Source organism: Adiantum capillus-veneris, chromosome 7 (genome assembly GCF_014529385.1).
Source record: "Adiantum capillus-veneris isolate H3 chromosome 7, ASM1452938v2, whole genome shotgun sequence".
Taxonomy (NCBI): Eukaryota; Viridiplantae; Streptophyta; class Polypodiopsida; order Polypodiales; family Pteridaceae; genus Adiantum; species Adiantum capillus-veneris.
This window is the reverse complement of record NC_140937.1, coordinates 137,584,767-137,609,734: the sequence shown is the minus strand read 5'-3', so window position 1 is coordinate 137,609,734 and position 24,968 is coordinate 137,584,767. Positions and strand designations below refer to the sequence as shown.

The window sequence follows — 24,968 nt, the reverse complement described above, 5'->3', positions numbered from 1 at the left end:
ATGCGGCAACATATTTAGGCCCAATCGTAGAAACTACAAGAAAATGTTGTCTCTTATTGGTCCAAGAATCAAGACAACCATTAATGAAGAATCAATTGCCACTAGTAGATCGCATGGAAAATTGTGAGCTCGTCCAATCTACATATGTGTAACCCAAAAGGGAGAGAGATTGCATAGAATTTGATGTCAAATTTTTTTGAGAGGTCAAACAAAAATCCATAGTGCCTTTTAAGTATTATAGCACACATTTTGTTGCAGACAAATGCTTACGAGAAGGACATGCAAGATGGTTTCCAAGATAATTAACAAAAGACAAAATATCAGGGTGAGTGTTCATGCCAAGAATTTGAAGACATCCAATCAAGTTAGCATAATGTTGCTTTGTGACAAGCTAGTCGCTACTTTCAAAAGTATTATTTGTAGAACTTTCAAGGCAAGGTTTATTGACCGAATGTACAAATTTCAAACCAAACTTTTGAATAGTATCTACAATAAACTTTGATTGTCAAAGTAATAAATTACCTTTTGTGAGATTTATTTGAATGTGAATGCCAAGACATGAGTGGATGATCTCTTCAAGATCCACCATACCAAATGCTAACAACTTATTTACTTGCTAAAGAAATCCCAAATCACTGGACACAAGGATGGTATCATCCACATAAAGAGCAAGAATCACAAAACTATCACCTTGGTGTTTTATATATAAATTATGGTATGAAGAGCCAGAGATAAATCCTTTGGAGGTGAGAAAAAGATCAAACTCTATAGACCATGTCCACGAAGCTTGTTTGAGACCATATAATGCCTTACAAAGCTGAGCAACAAGATCATCCTTCATTTGGTAAGTCTCTAAATCAAACTAAATAGAAAATGCCAATAAGACTCGAACACTTATAATACAAACAAATGGTGAAAATTTCTCTTGATAATCAACACCGGCAACTTGAAAAAAACACTCTCGTAGCTAAACGTGCCTTGAGTTTGTTAAAATATATATTTTATTTTACCTTTGTCTTATACACCCATTTACACTTGATAGTTGTACAATTAGGAGGTAGTTGAGTCAATATCCATGTACCTTTATAGATAAGAGAATTGTACGCTACTTCCATAGCCTCTTGCCACCACTCATCCTTTTGTGGAGAAGAGATAGATTCACATGATACATGATAAGATCTTTAGAAGTAGAGAAAAAATTATCAACAATATCATGATCATAAACATGGATGAAACCATGCTCATAATTAATAGGCAGATCAACAAAAATGTCCACATCATCAATAATAACATTCAGAATTCAGGATTGTGAAGAGGGAAGCTGCTCTTTAGGAAGAGGTTCATCATTGGAAATATATGGAAAATCTTGAAGCAAAGATTTAGTATCATCAAAACCATCCATGGACCATGAGCCTCCCATAAACTGTTCAATAGAATTAGATCACGATTCACAATTATTTTCTTGGAGGAGGGATCATGGAATTTGTGTCTTTAGAATTGTTAAAATATCCAATGAAGATAACTTTAAGACCAGGATCATCAAGCTTCATTTTTGTCTCTTTGGAACCACGAATGTAAGCAATACATCCAAAGGCTAGAAAATGAGATACAGAAGGAATTTCACATGTCCACGGTGTGATGGGTATCTTACTAGAAGGAACAATAGTAGGATGAAAAAATAGTACAATCAAAGTAGCTTGAGTTTAAAAAACACTATATAACCTAGAATGAATCAATATACATCTTACAACACTGAGAATAGTGTGATTCTTTTGTTCAACAACCATGTTTTGTTGAGGTGAATATGGAATAGTGTATTCATGATGAATACCATTGTCAACACAGTAACTCAAAAACTCTTGAGAAACATATTGGCCTCCATTGTCACTGCAAAGTTTCTTGAGGCAATGACGTGTTTGAAGTTCTACAGCCTTGTGAAATTGTTTGATAATAGATATGGCATTATATTTTTGTCTAAGCAGAAAATAGTGGTACCTATACTGTGAGTAATCATCAATAAACGTAATGAAGTAATGATGTTGTGATGTCAATGAAGGGAGCTGTCCATATATATTAGTATATGCAAGATCCAATATATAATGAGAATGAGTTGTGTTTGAGAGAGAAAAGGGTTTGCGATTGTGTTTTCCAAGAGAAAAATCCTCATTGATTCCGATCTAAGGATGAGCTTTAAGATCCATGCCATTAACCAGATCATGGCAATGAAGATGAAGGAGTTTTGAGAAATCAACATGAACAAAGCGGTCATGTCATACCTTGCACTCATGATCATGTGGACCAGTGACGACATTTTCTACAAAATCATTGAGAGAGACTTCCAACAAATTATCATTTCAAGAAGTAGACGCAATAGTCTATCCATATTTCTCAACATGGCATTTAGTATGATCAAATCCAGCAAACAGAACAAGCTCAGGGGGTGCACCTTTAAGAAACCATTCATATAACGTGCACTCTAAAGGAATGTTGACCGCTGGGTCAACAACACGACATAACTCAAGTTTCATACCAAAGTATTATCTTTTGCGAGTTATGAAATGCTGCAGATTATGGCTATAAACTTCATTTGTAATGAGTATTTATTCTAGTTTCAGAAGCCGGGGTGCAATGGCACTTCGAGATTGTAAATACAAAGCCATTTGACCCTTTCAACCCCATTTTTGGTTAAACCTAAGGTAGACTTAGTATATAAGGTACCTAGGTCATTTTGTTAGAGGACTTTTTCATAATCAAAAACTTAGCAGTGCCGTCTACTGTGTGTGAGAGAGAAAGAGAGTGAGCCTGAGCTTTATCCTCTCGCTACGCCCGGCTCACTCAACACATTGGAGATCCGACTACACCATTGTTGTAGGCTCGAGGAGAGCTACGCGACAACGCCAAGCATTCCACGTGAGACGAAGTGCACACGCCGACGCATCTACGGGCTATTTGTGGCCGTAAGTGTATCAAACGATGTCTGTTTTCTGCGTGCTAGTAGTCTATAGAATCGTGGCGACATAAGCTACGCATAGGTACTCATAAATTTAAGTTTTGGGCACTTTCAAAATTCTGCTCTGTCATCTTACGCGTTTTCCGCAGATGGGTTTTGAGTGAGGGTTTTGAGTGTAGAAGCTTAGGGACAGGTGTATCCTAGTGAGGGAATGGTGTTCCTTAAGTTTCGTATGAATCTGGCATGAATAGGTGAGTTATCTTTCGTATGTGTGTATGTGGCTAGGTGGTGTAGTTGAGAGCAGTGAGGTTCTTGATTGTGGTTTAGTTGGCCTTCCAGAGTGTTGTATGTGTAGGATGGTCTTAGCCTGACAAGCTAAAGAGATTTCCTCCGTGTGCCTATCGTGTCATCTGTGTCCTCGATTGACATTATGTTGATCTAGGTAGTGTTTGCATGCACTTCATGGGTGTGTGAGTCGCTCCCTCCAACATTGGCGCCGCTGCCGGGGACACAAGGACCTAAATAGGTTTCCTACTAACACTCGTGTGATGGTTCCTTGATTTAGTTTCGGCTAAAGAAAGCGTTTTTCTTAAGTGGATCCGGAAGAGGATATTCCGTGATCAAGTGGATAGCTAGGAAGTGTGTGTCTTGCCGAGGGTCTGCGACTAGATAGGTTTAGTTAGGATTTGTGGATTAGAGTAGTTGTTGGTGGTTGAGTGATTTGTGAGGTGATAAAAGCGTTTACTAGTCCGTGTGTGGCAGTGAAGCGTTTTTCTACTCATAGATGCAAAACCCCATGTGATTTGTAGGAGTAGCTTTAGGTAAGTGACCCGATTCTGATCTAGAGCTATTCAACACTTAATTATTTGCTAACGTGCTTGATTGCATTTGAAATCACAAAAAAGTGTGCTTTTGAGGGTAAAATTGCATTAAAGAAGCTTTTGTGGATATTTTTGTATGACTGACTGATGATGTGCATATAAAAGAGCATTTACAAGGGTTCTGTGAAGAAAACCTACAATTCTGTAAACATAGACATCCTATGCGTAGGATGTCTCAAGGGGGTTCTGGAGACCAAATTTGAAAATCCTGACTGTACCAGTGTGTTCAGAGGGTAGGTTTTACCCTAGTAACATATTGACTTGGGTGTTTTTCCCTATTTTTGTTGACCAAAAGCCAAAAGGCGGAGTCAAAAAACGTAAAATTTCAACAAAGGCTTAATTGAGTGATTTTGCATGTTTTTGCAATTGTGAAGCATACTTGCACTTGCTGAGAGCATAAGGAAGCATCAGAGACACTTCAATCTGAAAAAATCAGCAGTAGACATCCTACGCGTAGGATGTCTACAGGGTGATCTGGTGGAAATTTTGAAATTCTGAGTTGACCAGTGTGTTCAGAAGGTAGGTTTTACCCTATTTTCACATGGAAAGTGGAAATTTGACCAAATTTTGACAGATCAAAGCCAAAAGAAGAGAATTGCCAGACATCCTACCCATATTGTGTCCAGGGCCTAATTTTGAGACCAAAACCATAAGATGGCTGCATGAACATGTTTTGAATGATATATTGAGTGACTGAGAGGGGTTTCACCTCATTTGGGTGAGAAAATTGAGTTCAAAGCGGACTTTAGCACTTTTGACTGAAAAAGGCTAGACAGCTAGTTTTGGGGTCTTTTGACATTCAAATTAAAATCTAAGCATAGCATTGGGTTGCTGACATCAAGGGGAAGCTGTGGGACAAGTCTGGGGTCAAACAAGCCAAAAAGACATCCTACGTGTAGAAGACACGTAGGGTGTCTTCTGTGTGATTTTGGACTCTAAACAAAATTCTGAGCATACCACAGTGATCAACACCTTAAGGAGAGTCTGTGGTTCAAATTTGGGTTCATTCTGAGCAAAAAGACATCCTACGTGTAGGATGTCTACTGCATAATTCTGAAACCAAAATTCTATTGTGAACATTCCATGCTGTCACATAGCCTTAGATAAGCCTCCTAGGCAAATTTGGTCCAATTTGGAGTTGATTTGACTTGGAAATTCATTAGGACAGACATCAGGCTTTTGGAACAGATTCTTGATCATTTGACCAACCTATAGGTGTCAGAATCGGAAAGTAAAAGTAGCTGTGAGTTTAGCACATCAAGGGGAAGCTATAGTGCAAGTTTGAGCTGAAACAGGGCAAAAAGACATCCTACGCGTAGGATGTCTCCAGGGTCATAAAGTGGTCAAAATTCTACTTTGGCCATTTAGGAAGGTACTAAGTGTCTCAAGGATTCTAGAACTTTGTTCAAAAGTGAATTTGGACCTTGTTTGGCCTATTTACCAAGCAAAGACAGGAATTGTCAGACATCCTACTCTTGGAGTGCACTAGAAGCTTATGAAGCCCAAATCTTGACCTATTGGCATCCAAATTCCAATCTAAGCATACCATTGGGTTGCTGAGCACTAGGAGAATCTTGGGATCAAGTTTGGACAAAATCTGAGCAGTTAGATATCCTACACGTAGGATGTCTCCAGCTTGATTTAGGACTCCAAATCAACATATGAGCACACCACTGTGATCAACATGTCAAGGAGAAGCTGGGGTGAAAATTTCAAGTCATTCTGAGCAAAACGACATCCTACGTGAACGACATCCTACGCGTAGGATGTCTCAAGGCCATTTTTAGGTCCAAATGAAATTCTGAGCATACCATTGTGTTGTTGGACTTAAGGGGTGTCTCTGGACCAATTTTTTTAAATTTCTGAGCATATAGACATTCTACGCGTAGGATGTCTCTAGGCTAGTTTTAGGGTCCAACTATAATTTTGACCATACAGAAGTGTTCATAGTGTCACAGAGATCCCAAATCTTCTTTTAAAATTGAATTTGGACTCATTTTGACCAGCCTAAACTGCATTTCACTGTTTTGGCCATAACTTTCACAAACGGTATCGGATCGGAAAAGTTTTTATATCAAAATGTAGCCTGAGAGCGGCTCTACAGATCTTAGAGAAAAACTTGAACTAAATGCATGCCTTCGGAAAACATTTAGTTCAACTTTGAAAAAAAACGTCGTTTGAGGCCTCAAAATACATCCGCAAGTTAGGGGTGTCTAAAAGCGACAATTTGCGAGAATTGTGATGAAACGGTTGCGGTTCTGGACATAGTTTCGACTTTTCCCTAACCAAAGCACTTGAACACAGTGGACTAAGTCTACTTGAACCAAGCAAAAGCTCTTAAGCCCAAAAATCATGTCTACCCTAGATTCAAACGCATCTTGTAACACAAGCTTGGAGATCCCGACGATAGAGGAATATCCTCCCACAATGGATCTTCCAAACTTGCAATTGATAAAGGTCCATCTTGTTGAGAGAGTTTGGATGATTGGTCATGAGAGTGAAGGACTATATAGATACGACAATGAGGTCAATCTTTATAGGTGCTCAAATCCATACCTAGAAGAGATAACGGATTACAAGCTCTTATATATGTCTACACATACGGAGTCGACTGTCAATGGAGATCTATAGTTGTCGACAAGTATGGACGAGAATACAGAGTTGTAGAAAGCACAAATCCACAGACTGTACTAGAAAGAGGTGGATATTTGGTCAATGAAGGACCACAAATGCCTCCACCAAACACGAGAATTCCTATAGGAATTCCAAGAAGAGAGCCACCAGGATTCCCTCCAAGAGCAATAACGAGAGAAGGATTGGGAGAGTCTCTGGTTAGATTTGTAGACAATCAACGAGTTAGACCATCCCAAGTCCAGAAATGGGTAAACAGAAAATACTCCGGAGATAAAGATCCGAGAGATCACGTAATGGCTTTTAGAAGAGTGATTAAAGCAAAGGAAGTTTCAGATTTTGCGACACAGTTTGCGGGATTTGGATTGACTCTAGAAGATGATGCAGCTACATGGTTCGACTCGGTGGAAAAATGGGATTTTGAGACCCTAGATGAGCTGTTTGAGGAGTTTATTGAAGAATTGTCGCAAAAAGACATTGCTCACCGGTTTCGCAAATCCATAGATTCAAACAGAAAGAGGATGAATGAGTACGCAAAGAATCATTATGGCTCAAGAGATATGTTCAGCTCTGTCTGAGAGCGGAATTACCTACGCAAGCACGACTGATGCTAATCTTTATCCAGGGAATGAGACATGCAAGCCTTCAGAAGGATCTGCATATGATAAGGAGGATGACGCTAAACAAGTTGATCAAAGAAGCTCTTTATCTAGTGGATAACTGTGAGGCATACAAAGAAAAGGACTTAAAGATTCAAGGAGATGACACATCCTCTCAGCACAGTGTTTCATAGATAAGTGAGTCCATTGCCAAGCCAACGGCACCTATTGATCAAGAAAATCTTATCGACGACTTGGTCAAGAGGTTGATTCCTCTTGTAAGGTCTGATTCAGGAGAGCCGAAGTGGTGTGAAATTGAGAGAAAATGGACGAACCATATGGGGGAAGAGTGCTATTATAGCATGGAAAATGCTAGGGAGAGGTACGTACAACCTGTTCTAGAAGCACCTACTCTACCTAGATACATTACGGGGAATGCACCAACACCAGTAGGAGTTTTAATGCCACAGTTTGTCTTAGAACAACAACCTTCGATGCCAGGTGCTAGAATGCCGGTAGACATGAGATACATTCCAATGATGGAAGCATCAAATAAACTAACGCCAGTACCAGCTACAATGTGGTATAGCAACCAAAGTACTACCCTTCGGAGCAACAAAATGTGAGAGAAACACATGGAGTGGTGAGGCCGGTACAACCTCCACCTCCTGGATTTCAGACGAAATAAAGAAGGTATGAAATGGATGAAAGAACATTGCGATTCATTGCAAATAACGGCTTATCTAGGTCAAAGCTTGCTTATAGCCAAGAGGAAATGCTAAAAGAATCTCCTCAACCAGAGACAGATTGTCACAAAAGTCGTGACAACCACTTGGTCAAACAATGTCCTCATACAGAGATCACTGAAGTAAATGCCTATTGTCTTGAGTGTGGCATCACTCACTGAAGTAAATGGGTGAAAGCATCTTAACCTGTTGCGCTTTTTGTGCTAGTTAGCAGTTTCAAGTTAGCACATCTTCGAAAAGTTGAGCGTCCGGTAAATTTTTTACAAATAATATCAAAATTTGTCGAAGGTTGTACATTTGGATTCCTTGTTTCAAGTGCTTTCTATTGATATATCATATGTCATAGATCTTGGAGATGTAGCTCAAATTATTGTACTAGTTAGCATATGTCAAAATTGTGCTAGTTAGCATTGTCCGGGACATGAAAAAGCATGACAGGTTAACATGCTTTCACCCAAATGCCTATTTTCTTCAGTGTGGCATCACTCACTTGATCCCCGATTGCCCGAAAAACCCAAACCAAATCAGGAAAATCACGACAAATGTATTAGGGATTGTTCAGCTACCTAGTAGCTCAGAAAATGAAAAACGTTGTACCAGTTCAAGTAGTTACGAGAGCACAAGCTCAAAAGAAAGCTGATGAGAATCCAAAGACAAAGAACACGAAAAGTGACATGAGTCCAAAGACAGATGATGGACCAAAGACAGACGCACCTAGTCAGAAAACCAAGAGCAAACGAAATAGTTGGAATGCTAGAAAGACTAGGATGAAAGAACGCAGGGAGCGAGAGCAAAAATCCCTAGCTGAGAAGCTTACCGAAGCTGAAGAGAAGATAAAACAACGTGAGGAAAAGGAGGCACCTTCTCTTACACAGATGGTTAAACCTCTAGAAGAACCATCCACGGATGAGAAACGGAGAAGTGCTAGTTCAGGAGGATCTATGTTAGCAAAGAAGGTTAATGAGACATTAGATGCCCTCTTGAAAGCCTGTGATGTGCGGCTCAAAAACAACCAAACCCAAGAACACAGGTGGATGAAATATCCTTATGTGGAACTAGAAAAGAAAAGGTTTTAAATGTGCCGAAAAATGATTCAAACAGCCCAAGATTTACTAGAACCACCAGTTGAAAAACCTGAGGATGTGATCCGTGTCATGCCTACACAAGGAATCCCACCAAACCAGGAACTAAAAGAGCCAGATTCTAGTCATGAGCACAGACCAAACCTCAAAGACCCAGCATTAGAACCAAGGATAGTACTGAATACCACGGATAACTCTTTCGATGGATTTCACCAAGCTATACCTGAGGATTGTAAAGAGATAGATGGTCTTGACGAATTGTGGAAACAAGTCAGAGAGGCCAATGAAGCCGATGACCTAAGAAGACGAGTAGACAAGACTGGTGATGAACGAGGAGTGTTTCTACCACCAATAGAGGAATTTGAGACTGGATCTCAAATGAATCTAGATGTGAGATCGTATTGGGGCGAAAAAGGATCTATACAATCTATGGATAGTCAACCCCATTTGCTAAGAACACTACCGTCCTACATGGGAGAGTATGAGACCAAGTCAGATGTGGTTGCAGTCCCGTCACAGAGACTGTCTCCCAACAAGGCCATCGATTCAAAGGGGCTAGTAGATATTCTATCTACCCCAGTCACCTGTACAATAATGTTATCCGAGTTACTCAGAATAAGACCAAACATGTGGGCTAATGTGGGTAAATTTCTATAGAAATTTGGTGTAAAAACCCCAATGACTCAAATCGAGGAAGGCATCAAAGAGCTTGAAATGCCTCAACTAAATACTAGGCCAGTGCCATTAAACAAGGTAGGCGAGTATTATGAGGGAGAAGATGGAAACACCACCCTTCCTATGGAATTCAATAATGTAAAAACCATGGAAATCCTTGATAGTGGAGCTAGTGTGGCCATTGCAACCAAAGAGGTTTGGAAAAAATGGGGAAAACCTGCTTTGATATCCACACGAATGACCCTGCAGCTTGCAGACGGACACAAGGAAAAGCCCCTAGGACTGCTAGAAAAAGTACTTGTTACTTCTTGTGGCATTGAATATGAACACACTTTTGTTGTTGTTGACTTTGGCAAGAAGAACAACTATGACATCATTCTGGGAAGACCATTCATACGACAATTGAAAATGGTCCAAGATTGGGGTTATGACCATATATACCTGAGACATATGGAAACCATAACAAAGATAAACTTTAGGGATCATAGCTATAGGGATGTGACAAGAACACCGGTTGAAGAGTTTGATTCCGCCACAGTAGCAGGATCAGAACTTCCAGCTTGGTTAGGTAAGCCTAAAGAACTCTGGATGTGTGGAGCTTCACAATGTGGTAGCTTGAAATGTGAGGAATGTATCCTAGAGCGTGTTATAGAGGATATGGACTATATCCCAGAACCATTTCCTGAAGAAGAGTTAGAGCCTTTTGGATGGGAACACATCTTGGATACTCTGGACGTGTGTGCCATGGAGGATGCTCCCACAACAAAGTTTTGTGATGAAAATGGTTATGATATCGTTCCTTAGTTTGCAGTGAGTGTAATCCAGGAAAACGAAGAGAACCAGACATCAACAAGCTCTCGACATAAGGAGCAAACAAAGAAATGTGGAGAATCAAAAGATGAAGAAGACGACGAGTTCTATGACTCTGTAGAACACTTCGAGCTTCAAGAAGATCAACGACCTGGGAATCAATGTCATTGCTACACGAATAAAGTACATCAAAAGTGGATTCCAAAGTCCTCCGGGAAGACATAGCCACCACAAGCATCCTCATAAAGGGCCCCTAATAAGGATGCAAAGACTCAGCTAGGAGGAATACGACCAGAGCAATGAGCTAACAATGCTATAATCAATGGGCTAGAAAAGTCCTCCAAGAAACTACCACCCACGAGCAAACAGACAGTAACTTTCCAATACCAGCCAAAAAATCAAGGGAAAGTACAAGAAGTCAACCTTGCTGAGGATAGTAGCAATAGTGATGAATCTTATGACATCCCCTATCATCAACTCAGGCCATCACTATCACCAACCCCTTCAGCAACAACCATGACAGGTCAAAAGAACAGGACAACAAGTCAAAGCCAAAAAGCTCGACAAATCTGGATACCAAAAAGCCAGATCGGCCAAAAACAGATATGGATCAAGAAGACAAAGATCTCTAATGACAAATCACAAGATCCAACACCAAAACAGAAACAAGGAAAGCGTGCACGAACGGGTAAGAATATCACAAAGTTGCAAGCTTTCACAACTCAGGTTTGGGCTCCAACGAAGTTGATTCAAGCACAAAAAAGTCAGGAATTCATTTGGATTCCAAAACAACCACAGTATCAACTTTCAAATCCTAAATCCCGTCCCCAACCAAGCGTACAAGGGCTGAAGCAAAGACCACTGTTGACTCACACAACAAAAAGGTGGATCCCAAAGAAGTCTCTTCAAACAAAAACGAAGCACGGAAAAGTATGGGTTCCCAAACGAGCGTCAACAACAAAACAACCAATAATCGCAAAGAAATGGGTCCCAAAGAAGAACAACAAAACTACTGTCAGTGCATCGCCGCTTGAATTCTTACAATTCTTCCTACGATTACAGTACTGCTAGAAGAGAGCAAGTCACTTCAATCAAGCAACGATACAGGAGCTTCAAAGACCATTACATTGCTTACAATAGGAAGCCTCGCCAACAAATGCCAATAAGTAAATTGCTTATACCCACATCTTGCACAACATAAATCTTTTTCATGCATTGATTGTGTATGCATAATAGGGCTACATTACAAGGCCTGCATAGGCACAAATTTTAATTACCCAAGCACAACACATACCCTTTGCGATACCCTGTCGTAAAGGATGACTCCAAATAGGAAGGGGGGAGGCATTCTGAATGCGTTTCTAACATTATGACTATTAGAGGGAAATGTTTTGTGAGATGCATTGAATTTTTGCGTTTTATTGTGATAATTTTTTGACAAAATTTAGAGTATATTCCCTCATAGTAGTGTTACAGAGGAGTATGGGGACAAAATCAATATATGAGCCCCTAGGGACATGTGTATAGTTTACATAGCATTTAGATTTCTATTTGAATGATTTTTCTTTTGTTAAGTTTTTTAAAGATTCTCTTTGTTTATTATTAAGAAAAAAATTTAAAAAAACCATAATCCACATGAAGAAAAGACTGATGAGAGGCGTGAGCACTAGAAAGAGAAGAAGGTACAGGAAAACGATGAAACTTCATGAAGTATGTCTCAGCAGCCACTACAACAGCCGAAGAACTTATCACAAAGCAATGTCAACATGCAACCGACAAGTCATACAAGTCAGAGACGAGTAGCTAAGCCACAAAATGAGTGAGGTGTTAGTCCCAAAGCTTCAAGTAATATTCTCTGTGTTCTAAGCGTCTTAGCTATTCTAGGTACTTCTCAAGCTAAAAGAGTTGAGCATATTTACGTTGTGTCGCTCATGCTGATATAGATGAGCAAAAGAGTCGAAGTCTAAGTACTTAAGTCTGGTGAAGTGAAGGAGAAGGTCCAAAAGACACTCACGTACTGAGCACAGTGAGATACGAGTGGAGAAACTTCTACATCAACAACCCTTCTTGGAAAGGTGGAAGCTATTGAGACATCTTTTGATGTCACATGTGCTACATTTATTCCTCGAAACACCCATCATCTCCTTCTTTCACATTGCATGCTTTTGTTGACAAATTTCTCATATGCATATAGAGTGTCCCATAATTGGCACTTGCATCAGGCACTCTTTCCGTGTTTCACCCAAGAACTCACCTTTCATGAACATGTATTTCACGTTCAACTGCTCAACTCCAATAAGAGCGTATACCAAAGGCATTTTTTTCCCACCGGGTTTTTTCTCTTTGGTCATCCAGGCTTTAGACCCTAATCTAAAGACACCTATCACCATCCTCTTGTATATATTCTTTCTACATCAACAATAAACAAATGCTACTCAAATCAATTGAAAAATGAATTGGAGCACCAATTTTCGATCATAGCATACTTCTCCTCAATGGCGAGTTGAAGAATGGCCTACAATGACAAAGCTGCAGACAACACTAACAACATGATTGCACATGAACAAAGAAGTCCCCAATGAAGAAGAGCAGACATAAAAGTAATCAGAGGATCTCGAAAGATGAATGGTTATGATGATAGATGTCCGCTCTAATGGATCATAGTTCTTGTTGTGGTTCGACAAAGTTACAAGCAGTGCAACAGATAAAGCCAAAACGACAGCAAAGACCACATCACCATCGACAATCAGGTCATGTCGGGGACGACATGAACGCGGATGGGGGGAATGTTGACCGCTGGGTCAACAACACGACATAACTCAAGTTTCGTACCAAAGTCTTATCATTTGCTAGTTATGAAATGCTGCGGATTATGGCTATAAACGTCATTTGTAATGAGTAGTTACTCTAGTTTTAGAAGCCGAGGTGCAATGGCACTTCGAGATTTTAAATACAAAGCCATTTGACCCTTTCAACCCCATTTTTGGTTAAACCTAAGGTAGCCTTAGTATATAAGGTACCTAGGTCATTTTGTAAGAGGACTTTTTCATAATCAAAAACTTAGCGCTGCCGTCTACTGTGTGTGAGAGAGAAAGAGAGTGAGCGTGAGCTTTATCCTCTCACTACGCCCGGCTCACTCAACACATTGGAGATCCGAGTGCACCATTGTTGTAGGTTTGAGGAGACCTACGCGACAACGCCAAGCATTCCACGCGAGACGAAGTGCACACACCGACGCATCTACGGGCTATTTGTGGCCGTAAGTGTATCAAACGATGTCTATTTTCTGTGTGCTAGTAGTCTATAGAATCGTGAGCTACGCATAGATACTCATGAATTTCCGTTTCGGGCACTTTCAAAATTCAGCTATGTCATCCTACGCGTTTTCAGCAAATGGGTTTTGAGTGTAGAAGCTTAGGGACAGGTGTATCCTAGTGAGCGGATGGTGTTCCTTAAGTTTCGTATGGATCTGGCATGATTAGGTGAGTTACCTTCCGTATGTGTGTATGTGGCTAGGTGGTGTAGTTGAGAGTAGTGAGGTTCTTGATTGTGGTTTAGTTGGCCTTCTAGAGTGCTGTATGTGTAGGATGGTCTTAGCCTGACAAGCTAAAGAGATTTCCTCCGTGTGCCTATCGTGTCATCTGTGTCCTCGATTGACATTATGTTGATCTAGGTAGTGTTTGCATGCACTTCATGGGTGTGTGAGTCGCTCCCTCCAACAAGGTATTTAAAAAACCCCTTTACATATATGCTTAAGGTAATAAAAAGAACTTTTTTTGTCAAAAAAATTATGATTTTTTCTCTAAAATCAATTGAAAAAACCCTTCTATGAATATATTTCTGTTAGAATTTTAAAATTTTGATAGTTAGAAAACCCGTTTATTTGAATTAACTTACATACCTAAGAGGTGAACTCCTAAAGAGACCAAAATTAACAAGCTGGGCAGCTGAAAGAAGATTACGTTCAAGATCAGGAACATGTAGCACCCCTCGCAAAACTTGAGTGGAGGAAGATAACGTACCAATATATAAATCTCCAAGACCCTTTACTTCACAAGTCGTATCATCAACATATTGATGTGCCCAACAATCATTTTCAGTATGTCCGTTTCTATTGCAGTAAGAAAAATGTTTGTTGGGGGATTTGAGATGAGAGAAACTATTACCATGGAAACCACCTCTACAATTTCCTCGTTGAAATGAACATCTTTGAAAATAAAAAACACGTTCCAATTATTGTGACTCGGTCTCCTCTTGTGAAATCATACTTGCTTTATGACTAGTATTACGTCGTTCTTGACGTTGAAAGTATTCAATGAAAGATATATAGGTTTGATCAAATTCTAGACTGTCTTTATTAAAAATAATGGTAGCAATGTTATCATAGAAAAAGTCCTTCACTATATCAAGGAGAAGTGTAATCAATCATTTTTGTAGAACATGATTGCCGATAGCAGCAAGTTGATTAATAATAGATTAGAAAGACTTGATAGGTCCGATCATAGCAATACAAACTTCATATTGTAACTTGGTAAGTAAACCTATCAAATAAATTAATGATGTAACATATTTCTTCTAAAAGTTTGCAATGAGGTACTTTCATACATCATGGGAGGTAGGAAGTTCATACACATTAAGAAAAAGAGAATCAATAAGAGAAAAAATAATATATCGCCAAGCTATTTTATCACACCATTGCCAATCCATATATGCAACATGCCAATATTACAAAAACAAGTCCTTCAGTGATAAGGATTTTGTCATGATCTAGATGAACATGCTAAGACAAACATACACAACATCAGAGAGTTCATCGTATTCAAGAATTAACAGCATCTTTACTTTCCGACTAGGAAATCCTTAGCCTTGTAAAGGAGGAACAAAATGTTGGCCAGAACAAAAATTGTTGACGAGAATAGTCATAGCCATATTTGATTGTAAGAATATGTATAAGATAAGATTGCAAAATTTGCAAACCATATATGATGAAGCTCGCAAGTGAGGATGAGAGAGAAATATCATGATTGCTCTCTGTCAATAATAAACAAAAGAAGAATGCTCAACAAACATCCAAAAATGATGAGAGACGTCACCCAAAAAAAGCAAGGAAAGGGAGACACCAATAATAAAATATTTATCAAGATAGAGTGACGCAAGGCTCAAGATTGGCATCCACAATATGAATAGTAAAATGCTAAATTTGTTCAAAAATTTGATGCTAAAAGTAGAAAAATGTCAAGCAGATGCTTCACAAAGACAAAACCTACATCAAGCTCGATTGTAATAAAAACAATATAACTTTATGCTACAAACTCTGTTTGCTACAACCCAAGACTCAAATCAAAGAACGGGAGTAGACAAACAATTTTTGGCCAAAAGCACCAAGGCATCTTTCTTGTTTGTCTAAATTTTGAGCCGAAGACCCTCAAAAATTGAGATAAACTTGAGGGTGTCAAATTAAAAATCAACAGCTCACCATATTGAATAGCAATAAATGCTGCAAAACACTAATTATATTCCTCTTAACATAAAACAATCACTGTTAGCAAGAATCAATCCTCAAAAATAAAGTTTGCAGCATTTATGAATCTTACAAACAAACCACATATACATACTCTGTTTCGTCACCATGAGTTGAATCATTGCATGATCGTTCCCGCTTTGATACCATGTTGAGATGTAGAGAGAAAGAGAGAGAGAGAGAAAAGAAAAGAGACACCAGTACACTCTTCAAGATTGATTCATATTGAGGACAAGATACATATATATAGGTGAGACCAAGTTGAGTAGAGTGAGCCATATATAGCTCCAACAAGATGTAGTCCTCTCCATGTTCAAGATAGAAAAAGAAGGGAATGTAAGAGCCCCCAGCCCACCGTCTGCACATGTGAATGAGTTGGGGGATCTTGCACCCCGTTTTTGTTTTCCATTATTCATTGCTCACTTTAGGGTTTGTTCACTTGGCCCTCTAGTTTGCAACTCACTATATGAGACAAAACTGAGACCTATCTCGGAGCACGCTTATTGTAGGATATGCCATGGCAAGGAATCTTCGGGCTATTTTAATGAGATTTGATTTTACTATAGGGTGAGGTCTTTTTGTGAGATGTAGTCATGTGCATGTTCAAAATGTACAGGTGCACGGACTAGCCGAGGGATCCACACCCCCTTTTTTCCATCCTCCATTGGGTTGGTTGTTCACTTTAGGGTTTGATTACTTAGGCTCGGGTTTGCACCTTATTGCGCGACAAAGCCAAGACTTATTCAATCCACATGACATGAACAAAACAATTGTGCATATTATTGGGATATTAAAAACTCAATGTGCGGTGGTCTTCTTGTCACCCCCAAGGGGTTGAGTGGGATGTAAACTTGCTGGAAATTTGAAAGTGGTAACATGCCTCAAACCAAGCATGTGAACCAGTCAATTTCACAACCTATGAACACCCTAAACTAACCCTTAGAGAGCACAAAATCTAACATTTCATAGCATGGAGTTTTTTCTTATTTTTCTACTAAATTGGCATTCCTGTTTATGATTGGATTACTGACAATATGAGATGCATTTGCATAATGTATCATGGTGTTTCCTCTTATACGAGCTCATGACTGAGAAGAAAAAAGAGGAGCAACTGCTCCTCAATCATCCGTGCATGTACCCGGATGATGGGGGAGCTCATGATCCCCTTTTGTCTTCTCAATAATGAGGTCTAATGATTGAAAAATTCATGACCTACATTGTGGTTACTAAGAGCTTATGATAGACAAGAAAAAGGGGGGTAACATCTCCCCTATCATTAGTGTCCATGTGGATGATGATTGAGCTCTTTCCCCCTTTTTGCTTCTCAATCATGAGCTCTAATGGTTGAACTAGCCATGCCATGACCAACATTTGTTATTAAGAGATTCTAATAGACAAGTAAAAGGGGGGCAAGAGCTCCCCTATCATCTGCTTGCATGTGGAAAATAAAAAATCTCTTGCCCCACATTTTTATTCTCAATCATGAGCTCTAATGGTTGAATAAGTGATGGACTACATTTGTTACTAAGAGTTTCTAATAGACAAGAAAAAGGGGGCCAAGAGATCCCCTATCATCCTAGGAGGAGCTCCTCTATCATGGCAACAAGAAGAAGGGGGTTAAGAGATTTTTTATTAACAAATCCCAAAAATCAAAAATACATTTTGATTAGGAGAGATCGAGAAAATAAAATCTTGAGATATAGTAGGGTTTCACGTGTCATGATCTTGGACACTTTGTTTACCTTTCTACAGTAGCAGTTGTGACTTCAAAGGAAGAGATTGTACATATACTTAAGACTATAATAAGATATTTTAAAATTATTCTAGATATAGCTGGGTGATGCCTATTCCATGATCCTTTCAAGAGCAAGAAATCACTAAATTAAAGCTTAGTGAATTGTTGACACTCCAAACTATGATAGATATTCCTTAACTATCTTTTAGGGACACCTAAACTTATCAACAACAAGTGCGTTCACTCTAAATAATGAGGGAATAAGATTTAAGCTTGTCAAGAAATCACATAGCAATACCTCTCTTCTCTCAAGTGATATTTGTACATATTGACATCTAGGTCAATATTGAGACAAAAAACAAGAAGCAAAACCCAACTTGTATGGAGACCTCATTATGAAATAATACTTCAGATCTTCCTTTTAGCAAGCAAACAATCAAGAAACTTATATGACCCACTACTTTATGTATGTTTGTGTGTGTGTGTGAGAGAGAGAGAGAGAGAGGAGAGAGAGGAGAGAGAGAGAGAGAGGAAGAACAATGTGGAATCATCATCTTGTTCTTTATAGAGTGAATTTTACTCTCATGATATTTAAACTCTTAAACCCTTTACCTTCCAACCTTTGAATATCGTGAGGTTCAGTGACCCTTCTAAATCCTAAATCTCATCTCATTTCTCAAAAAAAATCCAAGGACTTTTTCAATGAAAAAAAACTGGTTCAAAAGATAAAGATCAAGAGGTATGGAATAAGGGAGCATTCAACATTGTAATGAGAAACATGGCTAACAAGGTTCAATTCACGCTAGCATGCATTCTGCACTCCTAAAATTTTCTTTCTCTCTCTCTCTCTCTCTCTCTCTCTCTCTCTCTCTCTCTCTCTCTCTCACCTTTGGTGCATAAGAATCATACATGTGTATCCTTGGTAACAAGAGAAATAATACAAACTCAAAATTATCCACAAAAAAGAAAACAAATTCATAAGCACAACATTGTCACCACTATCAAAATGAAAATACACAATCTCAACTCATGGTTGACCACACAAATCTAATGTTCTAAACTTACACATGATCTTTGATAGCCAAGCATATATGATGCCAAAAAGCACAAAATTTGGAAAATGGCCAATAGAGAAAAATATTGTGTGTAGATGACTAAGATTGAATAGCTCGTAGTTGAAATAATTGAGCCTGAAGATCCATGTGCAAGCTTTTCATGTTCCTTGTTCAACACCTTGTTATTGATAAGATTATGTAACGCAGTCTGACTTCAAATAACTGACCAGCATCATGTCATTGGCTCCAATTGCGAATACTTGACAAGCTTGTTGACATTCAAGTTTGGTAGAAGATTGAAAACATCCTCTGTTGCAAGAGAGTTGATGGTTGTTTCCTTTACATCCCTAAAAAAATGCTCAACTCCAATTTCCTCAGCCTCATATGCCCCAATCTCAGAGGTCACGTTAACAAAAACCTTCTGGCTCTTTTGAGTGTCATCCTCCTTGACGTCTTCTACTGCATAACACACTTTTGTTGGTATTCCAATCTCTTTAGGCTGCACGTCAATGATTACATGCACTAGATTGGGAAGATAGTCTTGGTATAGCTCGTGTATTATTAGGTCATTTTCTCTCACCTTTGGTCCCGTACTATACCATCCGGCCACATGTTCTTTGGCATTTCCATCTTCGTTAAAAGGGAATGTGTGGTTACATTGCTAACATTACCATGGCCATGAAAAATATCTCCAAGGAGTACACCCACAACGAGCTTGTGAGTCTCCTTTGCCACACGGTTGTAATTATCAATTATGCTAAGCAGAACAAAAGGGTAAACAATGACCTTCTTGATGAGTCTCTCCCATACGTGGCTTGATGTAACCACGTCCATTTCCTATTTGTCTTTTGGTACATCTCGTGCCACTACTATTGCTTCTAGCTCCCCCCCCCCCCCCCCCCCCCCCCCCCCCCCTTGTGTGTGTGTGTGTGCACGCTTCTTTCCAAAAGATCTCTATGTTTACAATTTGACTTCCTTAATCTTGCATTATGCAAGTGTGCAAGGTGCAAGGATTTAGATAGCCATCCCTTTAAGATCCATTGAGATTCTTATGAGTAAAATCATTAGCCCAAGACATCTACATATGCAACTTAGAGATGACCTTATGAAAATATGGTTTTTTTGTGATTATAAAATCCAAAGTACCAATATATTTCTCTTACCAATATATATCTTATGAGTAAAATTATTAGCCCAAGACATATGCATATGCAACTTAGAGATGAACATATGGAAATATGGTCTTTTTGTGATCAATAAATCTAAAATAATGATACATTTTTTCTTAGGATTGGTTACACTCTCTTACGTGTCAATCACCCCCTCAAAGGCTTCATCGTTATCTATCATGCATAGGCTACTTATATCCATGATGCATACGATCAATCTTATGAGTAAAATGATTAGCCCAAGACATCTCCATATGCAACTTACAAATGACCATATGGAAAGATCATCTTTGTGTGATAAGGGAATCCAAAGTATCAATACTAGATCTCTTTTAGGATTGATTACACTCCCTTACTTGTCAATTACCCCCTCATTGGATTCATCATCATCCATAATTCATAGGATACTTATAGCCAATATATAATTGAGATGTAGGAAAAAATCAATCATTTCTTGATTTATGTACTTGTTACAATACTTTGAAGCTCCCAAAAATATTTTGCTAGTTGTGTGCTGGAGCTATTGGGGTGGAGAAGTAGCTTGTGTGGCATCTTGCATCCTCTTTCACAAGACCTCCTTGTACACATACAATAACTCAATCTCAATTCAATTAATTTGGTTAAGGTGAAGAGAAAGGAAAATAAATAGAAGAATGATGGGAAAAGGGTAATACACCAAGTCACTCCCTTGTAGACATACTTCATAGGTAGATCGTTAGAAGGACAACAATGGTAAAGTTTTGATTATATATTAGCTCCTCTGACCTCTCATATCTTTTCTTTCCTCTAAAGTTTCTTATTCTACATTGATCTATGTGTGTGTATGTGTGTGTGTGTGTGTTATCTCTCTCCCCCAAAAAAACAAATGACGATCCTTTCTTAGTCAAGTATGCAAAATACAATGTAGAATGAGGCGTGAAGCTTTGGGTTGTCTTACATCCATCCCATCCACTAAAAAACATTCAATCTTTCAATTTGTAATGAATTTTATTTTCATGGAAAGAGAGAGAAGGTATCGAGAAAAATAAATAGGTGTGAATGATTATGAGTAGTGTATACATATCTACATGCACAAAAGTAATATTGAGCAAACAAACATGGAAAAAGAGAAATAATATTCCCACTTTTTTTGTAGATTCAACACATGAAATTAAGAGAGAGAAGACAAAGTTTGAGAGAGAGAGAGAGAGAGAGAAGACAAAGTTTGTGTGTGTGTGTGTGTGTGTGTGTGTGTGTGTGTGAGAGAGAGAGAGAGAGAGAGAGAGAGAGAGAGAGAGAGAGAGAGAGAGAGAGAGATCAATGACATCAAATGTATAAAATTAGAAGGGAGGAATATATGATAGATTAGAGGAGTTGGTTTCTATGTTTTATTTTCTCATTCCAAGTGTGTAAACATGTACTCTATATGTGTTGATTCTCTTATCAATGGTGCACAATCACCTTTGTTTTCGTGATTTGATGTGAAATTTCTATACGAGAATCTATATGCCATGTATAAATGCAATAAACAATATTTAGAAACTCAAAGTATAAGTATATAAAATGAGAAGCTTGAATAATAAAATCAATGTATTTACTTGTGTTGTTTTGAATTTTGCATTGCACAGCATTCCACTATGAATTCTTTGCACATTTGAAGTGTGCAAAAATGCCCTCTACCTAAGTTGATCCTATTATTGATGATGCCAAAATTACCTCAAGTTTTGTCCCAATCGATATGACATGTTTATATAAGAATTTTCATGCCACGTCTTAAGAAAGGAAAGGTTTTTTTTTTTAGCTAAAAAATATATGTATATAAAATGAAGAGATCACTGATTTTGTACCCACAATGAAAAGGAATTTTTTAAAGGCTTAAAAATATATACATATGACATGAAAATCTTACTCATTCTATGCTATCCACAAATGTAACTCTAATAAAGTTTCACGTGTATTTCTCACATTTTCACTTGCAAAAAATTAAGAGCAAAGCATCAAAACTTCATTTTTACATTGTGACAAAAAGTGTTGGCATGTCCTAAACCCTAAACTCTAAACCATGAAATTGAGGTGAGCACCAAAATTTCTTTGTCACAATGAGATAGAGGCGAAAGTATTAAAATGCACTACCACAATTACAAAAGCACGAAAAGTAAATCTAGCAAAAAGAAAATTCCCATGAGTTCTTGAGAAGAAGGGAGTATATATCAATTTTAAAGAAATGCAAAGCTCCACAAATTTCCTTTTGTGCTATCTATTTTCTCCCCTTTCTCTGTGTGGTTTGGTGCCAATGTATGTGTCCTGGCCATTGGTGGTGTGTAGAGAGAGTGAGAGAAAGGTTTTGTGTGCAGTACGGATGTGTATGATTGAAGCATCAAGGACTGTGTGTGGATATTTCTCATCATAAGGTCGTGTGCATTGGTTGGTGCATAATGGAGGATGTGTTTCTCAAGAGGTGTGCTATTTCAAGTGAGTTTTTGAGTGGATTGGGGTGGTGAGAGTGCCTTGGGCTATAGAGATGCAATTAAGTGTGTCTTCCGGTGTGTTCTCATATCCCCTTTACATCTTTTAGTGCCCCCACTCAAAAGCATATGATTGCTCTCATCAGTTTGTGATAAGAATAATTTTTTCAACAAGAAGTGTTGAGAAGAAGTGATGACAGCACAAAGCTATGGGCTGATCTTGACTGGTGACAAGAATACGGAGGAATGGATGGCTGATTTTGAGCTGTACATGCTATCACTATGTATGAAAAATGAAGATAGCAAGCTGGAGATGATTCTAGGGTTGATGCATGGCAAAGAAAGGGTATGGCTTGATGCACTAAAAGGTGAACCAAGGCAAGCATGGCAATCTCTATGGACTATATGCTTGCAAAAATTTTGCAAGAAGGTGCCATTGTTGACATGGATGCAAAATTGAAGGATTTAAAGAAAGATGGAAGTGATGATTTTGGTGTTTTCCTTAGTCATTGTGAAGAATTTTGAACATCACTAGCAATCGCTATGCAATTGGCCGACGAGGATGGGTATTTCAAATTGAAAAACTTCATGGAATGTTCTCAATCTAAAGTGTGAGAAAAAGTGGTTTTTGAGGGTTCTTAGAGATACAACGGTGTAGTTGAAGTTTCACGAGAAAAGAGAAGAAAAATCAAGAAGAAGATAGAGCAAGGCATGTTGGATGTGAAGCAATGTCTCCAAGTCCACTTGAGAGTCAGAGGGATGAGATCCAAGCAAAGAATTAAGAAAACCAAGGCATGGCAATCGTTCCTCAACATTGAGTGCTTATTTATGTAGGATCTATCTGAGCAAATGAAAGAGCTTTGTTATTAGTGTAATGGAAAAGGGCCAACCAAGGGTTAATAGAGGTAGATGTAGGTCCTTGCCTAGCCGGTGTTACAATTGCGGGGAAGAAGGCTACTATGCTCCAGATTTCCCGCATAAAGCTATAGTAGAGAATCTAATACTGCCAACTTTGCTAGGTAATGAGGAAGGTCTTAGAGCTAATATCATTGGTGTGGATGAGTGGGATGTTGATGTTCTGGCCAATAAAATAGCACATGAGAAAGGAAAACAAAAATTGAATAAGAGACAAGTGCTTGCAAGGGCAAGGAGATGGTGTGCAAGGGTAGAAGCACTAGAGACTAGAAAGAGGAGATTACACCACAAGATTAAGCAGTCAAGTTTTCAATTTGGATGGGGTCATCCGAAGTATGATTTGGTGAGTGATGTCCAGGACCAAAAAGATAACATTACATTTGGGAAATTTCTAGCATTAAATCCCAGATTGAGGAGGAAATAGTCTACCATTTTCAACGAAAGGCTTCCACGAATTTGAAATGATATACACGCAATTCTAGATTTGGTTGCTATCGAATCTAGTGAATAGTATTTCTATTGTTGATTTCTTGATTGAAAAGAGGATGTAGGAGCAAGCATAGATTGATGGTGGGGTAGAAGTCTGTGTGCTAAAAGAGGGAGCTATGAGGGACATAATCATGAAGATGGTGGTCAAGTCCATTGTACAAATGAGGAAGGTCAATCATGCCAAGGTGAGGTGTTTGGGGGTGGCTTAAGATGTGAAGGTACAAGTGATGGGAATTGAATGTGTGATTGATTTTTTTGTGATGAAAGCAGGTGAAAATTTCTACCCTATCATTCTAGGAAGGCCATGGCTGCTTACAATTGAGGCTGATTCGGATTGGGAGAAGGGGGTGTTCACTTTGCCAAACAAAGAGAATGGTAGGGAGATGATACTTGATTTGAAGAAAAGAGAAATCTATTTTCATTCTATGGTTGGAGGTGATGAAGAAGATTCAAGCACCAACTATGAGCACGATCTAGAATCAAACTATGATGAAGTCTCTACCATTACACATGAGGAAGAGAGTGATGAGGAACTATTGAATCTTGACATGGATTTGTTTGTGGTCACCATAGAATCTCCAAATCCTAGCAAAGGTATGCAATCTCTGGTTTGTGGTATGGATGCAGAAGGAGTAGAGGGCATGTTGGGTGAAGATCTGACCAAGTAGGAGAAGCAGGGATATGTGGAGCTATGTGTGTTGTATCCCAACTTGTTTTTGCTACAGATTATAGAGGCCTATGGGTACCCAAACGGATGGAGCACTAGATTCTTCTCAAGGAGGGATGTGAGCCAAGGGCACAAAAGATGCAAAGGTTGAGGGAGATCCAAAAGGAGGCTTTGTGGGAGGAGGTCTACAAATTTCTTGAGAGAGGTATTATTTATCCAGTTCAAGAGTTTGAGTGGGTTTCTTTTGTTGTTATAACTCCAAAAAATAATTGAAATAAGAGGGTGTGTGTACATTATAAGCCATTGAATGTTGCTACAAAGAGAAACCATTATCCAACACCATTTTAGGAAGAAATTTTGAATCAAGTTGCAAGGCATGAGAGGTATTCTATTATTGTTGGTTTCTCAACATACTTCCAAATTGGCATTGCTTTGGAGAACCAATTAAGGAATACTTTCATTTATCCATGGGACTACTTTTCTTACCACAAGATGCCCTTTGGATTGGTGAATTTCTGTGTGAATTTCCAAGATTGGATGAACATTGTATTTGGACCTTACTTGGGTAAGTTCATTAGAACTTTCATGGATGATACTAG

The 24,968-nt window shown here is 38.7% G+C and overlaps 1 pseudogene; it reads right to left on the bottom strand.

Annotated features, from left to right (window-relative positions):
• Window positions 1–18,677: 18,677 nt before the first annotated feature.
• LOC147454682 (26S proteasome non-ATPase regulatory subunit 7 homolog A pseudogene) lies at window positions 18,678–19,519 on the bottom strand (annotated as a pseudogene).
• Between the last annotated feature and the right edge of the window lie 5,449 nt (window positions 19,520–24,968).